Source organism: Pinus tabuliformis, chromosome J (assembly GCF_031772625.1).
Source record: "Pinus tabuliformis cultivar Carrire ecotype Pingquan chromosome J, CPIR1, whole genome shotgun sequence".
NCBI lineage: Eukaryota > Viridiplantae > Streptophyta > Pinopsida > Pinales > Pinaceae > Pinus > Pinus tabuliformis.
Window position 1 is genome coordinate 352,541,755 of NC_142295.1, and position 11,059 is coordinate 352,552,813.

Genomic DNA, 11,059 nt, shown 5'->3' on the forward strand with positions numbered 1-11,059 from the left:
GCTCCCTAGACACTGTCCATGTGCTTTATAATGCTTCCCAAACACTACCCAGGCGAGTTAGTCTCAGCACTAATGCTAGCATTCTGGGATTTGAGCCACCTTTTTTGGCCCAGAGCTTGGGACATTGCCCAGAATGGAATGATCATTTAGAATTGGTAAGGATACAAGGTAACAAGGATACAAAATCAATAATATGAACAAAATCATAAGCAGACCCCTACTAGCCATGATAGGCATTTCATCAAACATATCATCAACATGTAACCTACAGGTGTAAAAAACATAATTTAGTGTAGGGATCTCATACCTATCTCAGAATCTCCATGAGCCATTGTTTCCTCATGTCTTTTGCTACCTTATCACTTATTGGGTCATAAATACAATATCCATTCAAACATAAGTAAAAACATGCTGAGAGCCAAACATAGCTGCTGCCATAAAATGTACATATAACTAGCATAATAGGAACAAAAATACAATGGACATATCATCCATCAAAATCCATATATATATCAGTACATTTGCACATGAAAATAAATGGAATGAATTTCTCATTAGTAAATGTAATGAACCAACTGGTGATGGGACTACCACATTCCACCCAACCATGGATTGGCTTAGCCAAGTTTCTCTTCAGCCAATCACCCCCATGCCATATTCCAACCATGAATGTGGAACTAATAGAACACATCAAAAAGCACTAATCAATGTGGATACCACCGGAGTTCTCTGCCTACACCATGAGGAATTTGAGTGCCTTCTAGTCTCTCAGGCTTTACTGTGCATCTACGGTCTGATCCAGGGATCACTAGGCCCTACACCGAGATATACTCTCCAGGCTTTACCATGCATTCCATCCCAAAATCACTAGTCCCAACGAAGATAAAATCCACCCTTTGGCTTTACCGTATATCCTGCCATTCACCGACAAGGATTCCTAGGCCCACCAAGGCACACAATCTGGATTTACCACAACCCACAGTATGGTTCATGGGATACTAGGCTAGTGGCTTTGTGCATCCTCATTATGGTTCAGGGACCACTACCACCATGTATTTGTCAATTTGGAGATCCACCCCACTCAACTTCGAATCCAATTCGGTCATTGCCCACAAAATGCATGAGAGAACCCATCTCATCAAAGCTATCAGGAAATGGAAATGTTAGGCTGAAAAAACTGTCACACCTAGAAAAACTCATGCCATGGTAGAAAAGAAACACATGCAATCCCATGCATGCCAAATCTATCAAGGAAAATACACATGCAAGTTGATACTTGCAATGAATCCTGTTGGAGCTACTTGATCCTGCCTTTCTCTGCTTGTTCTTTGCTTTCTCTTGCCTTCTTTTCCTTTCTTGCTCCAATGCCAAAGTGCTCCAAGGAAAATCTAAGTGTCCAAGAGTATGAGAGAGAGAGAGAGAGAGAGAATAATGAGATAGCTCCACAACTGAACTGACCAAGTCTTGCCCACTGATCCTCAGAAGCCTTTTTATTAATGAGGCCTCTATTTTCTTCATTTTCCATTATTTTCCTTCAATTTCCTCCTCACATGCAACCTGTGACCTTTCACCTTCCTTTTCTTCTAATTTCCATTATTTTCATAAATAAATGTGCTAAAATACATTTTTGCCTCTTTAATGCCTTAGCCATTGCCTTTGTCAATTTCCTTAGCCATAAAAAACCAAATGAACACCCCCTAGGATGTCTTGCCCACCATTCAGCTTGGAATACGTGTCCCATCATCTGTGGTATTTATATATTTTTACATGGAATTTTCACCAGGGCTGTTACAACATATCTACAACAATTCCACTTGAACATTAAATACAAAAAGGACAGCACCAATCATGTTGCATATTTCCTTAGCAAACTCCAGTTGCAGTACTAACTACTGTTCTCAACTCTTGTCGCCACGAGACCTATGGATGAACACAACTATACAAAAATGATCTAGAGTTCACCACCACATACCAAATGGTAGTGATGGCAAGCAATTTTTGGATTTCCACCTACAAGACGCATTATTATGCTACCTGGGAACCATTGTGTCCCTTATAGTGAGTGTGCCAAGTTTATTTTGGAGGCACACTACAGTCGGGTCACCGGACACTTTGGTGTGGAGAAAATTATTATCGTACTATAAAAGTACTTTTATTGGCCAAAACTCTGACACGATGTTGGAAAATATGTCAAATTTGGCACTGTCAGTGCCATCACCAATCCAACCATCAAGAAGCAAGGCATGTACACTCCTTTGCCTACTCCTAGCCAGCCCTGGGAATCCATCTTCATGGACTATTTGTCTGGCCTCCCTTCTACCAAGCATGGTGATAACTGTGTATTTGTGGTTATGGACAAATTTTCAAAGATGGTTATATTGATGACCTATAAGAAGAGTATCGCAACAGAGGACACTGCTAGACTATTATTTGAACGAGTGTGGGTACATTTTGGATCTTGCATACCATTATATCATATTGGGATAGCAGGTCCCTAAGCACATTTTGGTTGAGCCTCTAGACAATATTGGACACCAAGCTCAGCAAGTCGATTGTATTTCATCCCTAGACTAATGTCCAGATAGAGGTCATCAATAGGATGATAGTGCACATACACCACATGTACAAATCCAAGCATCCATGAACCAGGGATGCGAGCCTTCCCTATGTGCAACACAACTATAATAGAGCTCTCCATATCTCGACTAGTCGCATTCCCTTTCAAGTGGGTCTGGGATTTCAACCATTGTGTGTCATTGATGTCGCCATACCTCATGTGACTACAAAGATAGAATCCACACATATGCAGTCCGAGGCTAATAAAGCAATCAAGTTTATTGAACGCATCCAACAGTTCCACCAACAGGTTCACAACATCTTGTAGAAGTCCAATTCCAAGTACATGCAATGACATGATCAACAATGGGTGCTAAACAAGTTTCAGGAGGGCGACAAAGTTTGGTTGCATTTTCAGAAAGAATGCCTTACCAGAGCCCATCGAAAGCTCAAGCCACTCCGATATGGGCCTTACAGCATCATCAAGGATGTGGGAGACAATTATTTTGAGATCAAAATTACCCCATTCCTTTTCATGCACCCAATGTTCAATGTGGACCGCCTTTGGCCATACTTTCCACCATAACTGGACACGTCCTAAATTGCAGAACAACTCACACCAACATAGCTAAACCAAAATGCATGGAACATGCCACAACTGATTGGATCGTAGAAACATAGATCAAGAACACTCACCAATAGAAGATCCAACTATATTGGGTTGTCAAAGCTAGCCAACTCCTACACCAAGGCATGTGGCTCACTAAGGACCAAGTTCAATAGATGTTTCCCCAGCTCATGGAGGAACTCAATGCAATAAGTACCATTGCTTCCTAAGTGGGGAGGACCAATCTAAGTCGATATTGGTGGCCACCCACCTATTCCACTTGGATCCCCACCATTATTTCTTTCAATTTCCTTAATTGTAGCACAATTTACTATTTTTGGTATTTTTTGTGTCCTGAACTTCCAGAGCTGTTTTGAAGCCCTAAACGACGTTTTTTTTTGGAAAATGGGCAAACTTGTGGCTTTTAATGGCAATTTATAATCAAAAGTTGTAGTCCTCAACTAGATTTTTCTAATGAGGTATCATACACATCAAATGGGGATCATATGCCAAAGTTACGACCCCGAGAAATTTATGTACCAATTTACCGTAAAGGGGCCCACATACTTTTGGCTCTTCATCTCCTAGGGTTAGGTTTTTGTATGTTTAGGGTTTTCCGTTGTTTCTCAATAATAAATAGGTCTTCGAGACTTATTGTAACACAATTCAGAAGGCATGTAGCTGCCACACCTCTTCTCAAAGATAAGCTACCATCACTTGAGCTACTTTATTTCCATTATGCATGTAAACAATTTTAAATACTTTGATATTAATGAATTGAAGTTTTGTTTTCATTGTATCTCTGTGTTTCTGTTCATATTTGTATTTCAATTTGTTTCTCCATAAATTTGGATCAATTTGATGTAATTTTTTTTGGAAATGGTGGACTTTTCTCCTTTCTACCAACTGTATCATTGACCTTCATTTCCACTCCTAATTATACTTAGTTAAGTACATTTCAAATTGTAATTTGCACTACAAGATAGTTGTCATTCATTTTTCATATAATATTTTATTGATTATTATTGGATACTCAAGATATTTGGATATTCACTTGCAATAGTAGACTAATCTCATGTTGTGTGACTAATCTTCTTTATTTCAAAGTGTAGGTTTTATTATAGATAAGTCCTCTTAGATACTAAGCCTTTTTGGATTTATGATGAATATAAAGATATTTGACCTAACTTTAGATGCCAATGGTCGAATTTTCTCCTTACTACCAACTATATCATTATCCTTCATTTCTACTCCTAATTAGATACATTTCAGATCACAATTATCATGTATTTTATATTACAATTTTCATTATATGATAGTTGCATTTCATTTTTCATGTACTAGATTATTACAATGGTTCCATAATTAGGGGACTTACTATTTCAATGGAAAAAGGTCTACTCGGACCTTTTGACTAAGTGAAACTATGAAATTCACATGTTAACAACTACACACGTTTAATAAAATCCTATCTTCATGAAATTTGTAAAGTCATAAAGATGATAAGCTAATGTTAGAGTATAATCCCTTGGCACTTCAAATATACATCATTAAAAATAATGAGTTGTCATGATAGAGTCATCCACTTTCCTAATGAATTTCTTATTGGTCATTAGAGTTCAATGATAAAAGAAGTTCAAATTCTCTTTAGTATAGAAGTTTGATCGAGATTTTGAGAATCAAATCATTTTAAAATTAGATAAAACTTTTAAGATATTTTTTTTACCACGCATAAAACTTAAATTACATTGTAATTCTAATTATATTTAAAATTTATGTTTGATCGAGATTTTGAGAATCAAATCACTTTAAAATTACGTAAAACTTTTAAGTTTTTTTTTTTTTTTACCACGCATAAAACTTAAATTACATTGTAATTGTAAGTTTTTTATTTATTTTTTTACGGAAATTTAATGATAGATTTTTTTCATTTAGTGGTTTGAAATGTATTTTGAATGGGTAAATAAATTTAGAATTATGAAAAATTTATAAGTTACTTGATCTATATATTTTTAACAATTTAAATATATATTTGAATTTTTTTTTTTAGTAAAATTTCAGATAATATTCACAAAAAATATATAACCAAAAACTAAGAAAATCTTGAAAAATTTAGATTAGAATTAGAATTGACGTTAACTTCTTCTAAAATTTATAATTACCAACCTAGATCTATTTTAACCCTAGATCTATCAAGTACCAATACAAATCATATCTCTCGAGATGCAAACTTTTTTTTGAATGCAAAACTTGAGGAAAGGTTTGTGACTTATGAGATTTCATCGCTCCCAACGCTTCATAGATCCAGGCTTAAGATGGATCTGAGTCGATCTTATTTTCCAATTTAATTGTAAATTTAACATAAACATCACTTCATTTTTTCCCCTAAATCTAAATACAATTTTTAGTAAAATTATGATTTTTTATTATTTAAAATGCATTTCTAAATACATGAAGAGATTCATTATCTTAAAAAACCTTTAAAACACTTAAATTATAGACATTACATAACTCAAACTTACCATTCCAACCAATCTCTATAAATTAACTAAAACCTATAATATAACTAAATAAATAAATAAAACACAATATTTATAATCCTTTAATAAATTATTAAATATTTTAGGAAACATTCTATCTTCTCTAATAGATGTTACATGTTTATTAATATATTTATGTGCTATCGATGCATGTGTATTCCTTTCGTGGAAACCCATATATAACAATAATAATACGCACAAATTTCTTTCCTCGTGATGATTTCATCTGCCATTGGAAATAAAATAAGTTTTAGTCCCAATAAAATAACTCTAGTCATACGGAAAGTCCGCAGTGTATATCCATTAATTTTTTTGAAATAATGAATAGAATATTTTCCCGTGGATATAATAGGTTTAATAAATATATTTATTTAAATTCTCACGTTAATGTTAATGAAAAAGTCTTCAAAAGATAAAGGTTTGTATTTTTGATGTCCTAATCATTTGCTCATAAATATCTTTATCCAATCATTTTGCTTCGTAAATAAATAAACAAATATTTCTCCAAGCATTTTACATGAAATATAAAATAATTATTCATAACAGAATATCATGGGAATCATACACATCCCCACGTCAATGAATGTCACCATGTTATAGTATTTTAGTTTCTATAGCGTTGTAGAAATAATCCAATGTTATTTAAAGTCTATTTAACAATTTAGTATTTAGATATATGCAATTATTACATTGTAATTAAGAGGTAATAAGGTACATAAGTGGAAATTGTTGTAATGAAATATTTATTTCTTTATTTTGTTTCAGTATTTTAGTTTTTATAGTGTTGTTGAAATAATCCAATGTTATTTAATGTTTATTTAATATTTTAATATTTAGATATTATGCAATTATTATAGTGTAAATAAGAGGTAACAAGGTAAATAAGTGGAAATTGTTGTAATGAAATATCTATTTCCTTATTTTGCTTCATTTGGTGGATGAGGATGGCATATATTCAATGCTTGTTCACACCCCTTAGGATGACATATATTCAATGCTTGTCCACACCTCTCATGCATTATTTGAAGACTCTATTATTCATCATGATATTTCATTATTAGTATATTCTTGTAATTCACATAGGGTGTCATAAATGTTTTGGTTTTCTAAAAATATAGTGATTTTTAGTTTGAATAGCATTAAAATGAATATTCCAACATCTAAGTATAGAAGTTTATATTTAAAATATAGATTTTGAATATTATTTAAAAATTTAAATAATAATGTAAATTTAAATAAAAAATATTAATTAATGAAAATGAAAATGAAGTACACTTTAAAATGTAGTGGTATAAAATATATAATATAATATTTATTGTATTATTAAGTAAAATAAAATTTTAAAACTTTTATATTTTAATTTGATTGGGATAATTTTTTCCATTTAATAAATATGAGATTAAAAAATTATACAAAATAATTTTATGAATTAAATATATTTAAAGAATAAAATATATAAATAAAAATAATAAAATAATAAAAGGAAAAAAAAAATCTGAAGGAGGAAATCATAATTATCATGTATAATATGAAAAATTAGTGAAAAAATCAACTCATTGACATTAAATTAAATTAAAAAAAAGATATCTTAGACAAGAAAAATAAAATTAAAACCCTATATTTTTCATTACTATTTATTTTCTTTTGTGGGGCATCAAATACCAAATAAATTATTTAAATATGTCATATTTTTAAAAACACAATATTTTTCACGATTTTCCAATGTAAATTCATTCCTTTACCAAAATAAGGAATTTACACATAGTCATGATTGAAATAGGAATCTAAGGAAGAAAGTAAGTGAAAAAGAGAGACCCATATGGAAGAATATCTAGAACTATAAAAAAGTAAATAATAATTTATAATAAAAAATAATAATGAATAAAAGGAATATATATATATATATATATATATATATATATATATATATATAACACAATATGTCAACATAAATAAAAAGATAAAATTAAAGAGATAGATAAAGGGGTGAGAAGGACAAATTGAAAAGGAAGAAAATGACAAGAATTGAATAAGAGTATGGGGAAATAAGTTGAGAACTTAGATGAAAAAGAGATAGAATACATGAATGGAATAAACATTTTAGAGCTAAGGTCACAGAGAGGAAGGGACATATGTGAATAAAAAGGGTTATGGGGCCCATTAGAAAAGAAGGTGGAAAGAGTAGATTATGTGGGTTCATAGTGGTTACAAAGGTGATTGATGAAAGTTGCTATGATTAGCATAATTGGCGTAGTCATTTTTCATTTTTTGTTGTTTTTTTCTCAATTCCATTGGTTTCTTTAATAATTCTAATAGTATAATGACTAGTTTTGACAAAAAAAAATTGTTTAGTTGAAGCATATGTGTTGTTTAGTAATTGGAATGGTAGTGCAATTGGAAAGTTCAACGATAACAAATTTAGTGGGAATGCTCAATGGCATCTAACAATGTTTTATTTATGTTGTTTTTTTGTGGATCAACCACTATTGACCTATTTACAAGTTTTCCCCCAAACTTGCAAATTTGAAACCATATTGATCTAGGATAGGATTAGTTTTTATTTTTACATAATTGATGTTTTGGAGGGTTTCATTATGTCTAAAGATTATTTTTGAAATTCTTTTTTATGATATTTTAATCATTATTTTTCAATCACTCTTTGGATGAAGGGAAGAAATGTAAATGGAAATATGTATGGATTACATGAGAATCATGTTGTAGAATTAGGTTTTATTGTTTACTTTGATAAAATTTCTATTTATATATAAATTAGAGTAGCCATTATTTTGTATGGTTTCTAGAGGTGCATTTTTCGTGGTTTAGGTGGTATTAATAAGAAATATCAATAGCCTCACTAGGGTGTTCACGAAAATGATTTTGGTGGATTTTTTTGCAAAGTGATAATGAGTTTGAGCAACAAGGTATTTATTTCTATGTATTTTCCTATAAAAATAGTGGAGAAAGTAGATCAAACCCTCCTTAGTAACAAAAATATTGTATAGAAAAAAACGTGTTATTGTTTTATGGTATAAAAATTGATATTCTAATACCATAGCATAGATAGTGGATAATAATATTAGAATACATTTAAACAAAAGAGAGGGATGTGCTTAAAGTGAATTATTACTTGATTTTGTATTCAAGAGGTCTCTAAAAAATAGGTTACTCTATGTAAAACCTATATTTGGATATTAAAGTATATATTCATTTACTTTCTCATTCTATATCAAGTAGTACTAGAGTAATTTTCTTCTTACTTATGTAGTTACAATAAGGGATTTGTTCCATTCTTCTTCGATTCCTGGCCATTATTGGGATCCACTTCCTCGCCTCATTTAACAATCATTAAGGATATATTCCCATCTACCACAACCTTTTTCTCTTGTATTCTCAAATTCTATAGCCAAGGAAAGTAGAGGACCCAACCCCCTTTCTATCAAGCATCTCTAGCCAATATAATATGAATGGAATAGATTTTTTAGCACTAAGGTCATGGAGAGGAGGGGACAAATGTAAATTATGAATGGAAGGGGGGGAATTATAAGAGAGTGTGGAAATAATAGATTATGTGAGTTATTTGTTGGTATAAAGGTGATTAATAAGGGTGACTATGATTGGCATACTGTGAATCCATTTAACATTTCATATTATTGGGTTTTCTTTTCAATTTTAATATTTTTTTAAATAATTTTAACTATGCAATAAATAATTTTAGTTTAGTTCAAACATATTTATTATTTTGCGATTGGGGTGATGGTGTGATTGGAATATCCAACAATAACAAATTTGGTGGGAGTATTATGGGTTATATGAATGATGTATTCTTTATGTCAATTTTGTATGAATAAACCAAATTGGTTTGTTTATGATATTTCACAAGAACATGCAATCTTAATATTATATTGATTTAGGGGAGGGTTATATTCTTCTTTAACATAGTCAAATATGTCTAGAGAGTTTCACAATGTTTGAAGTTGATTTCAATATTCAAAATCTATCCATTTTTGTTAATTACTCCTTGAATGAAGAGAAGAAATGTATGTGAATTAAATGAGAAACATTTTTTAGAGTTGAGGCTCATGGTTTTCTTTAAGAAAATCTCTATTTGTATGAGAATTAGGGCACTCATTATTTTCAATGGTTTTTCTAAGTGTGTTTTTTCATGGTTTAGGTGGCCTTTATTAAGGATGTAAATAACTCTCATGACTAGGGTGCTAATAGAAATGAGTCGTGTGTGAAGTGATGATGAGTTTGAGCATGAAGGTATTCATCTCTATGCATTTTGATCTTTTAAACATGGTGGAAAAAGTTGCTCCAAACTTGATTAGGAATAAAAACATTTGATTAAAAAAATTCAATTACTTTATGGCATAGAAATCAAGACATTAAGAAGTGGAGGATAATAAGGAACATATCATATTTAGTGGATACTAATAGTAGTGGAATATAAGTAAATAAAAAGGAGAAGATGTAGTCAAATTGAATGATTACTTCATTTAGTATCCAATAAGCCTATGAAAACTTTTGACAACTCTATGTAAAACATATGCTTGAATATTATGGTACAATTTTTATTCTATTAATTTTTAATCTCATTTATATCAAGTGGCATTAGAGAAATTCACTTTTAGCTTCCATAGTTTCCACAAGGGATCTATTCCATTCTTCTTCAAGTTTTTGTAGCTATTACAAGGATCCACTCCCTTACCTTATTTAGCAATTTCTAGGGATTTGCACTGCCATTTGGAACAACTTTTTATCTTATATTCCTAGGTAATCCACAACCAAGGAAAGTAGAGGACCTAACTTCTCATTATTAAAGTAGAGGACCTAACATAGGAGCAACCCCCTTTATAGTATTTACAATGGCGGTACTCACTTTCCTAACACTATGACCATTCTAATGAGCACTATGACCAACTTTAGTAGATTCACTAAATTACTTTGAAATATATCAAAATCTCATGGAACTAATCCTTTAAGTACATATTTGTTTTAAATATCTATGACCTTCAAAACCCTTTGTCTTGGAAATTATGTGGGATTTTGCATGTAATTACCTCATTAATATCAACTTCCAAACTAGCCCAAGAGTTAGCTCAATCGGTCAAATCAAGTGCTTTGCCAATGGGAGGTCACAGGGTCGAATCCCGAAAGCTATTGGGGTTAGGTCAGTAAATAGGCCGAGGGGTGTTGATGCCTTTGGGTACGTCCACTCAGTGTTGAACAACCCTGGATGTAGCGGCTACCCATTGACCCGAGTATCCGTGAACTAGAAGTGAAAAAAAAAATAAAAAAATATCAACTTCCAATCTAAAATTTCCCCAAAAAATATGATATCTACATTATTGTGTCC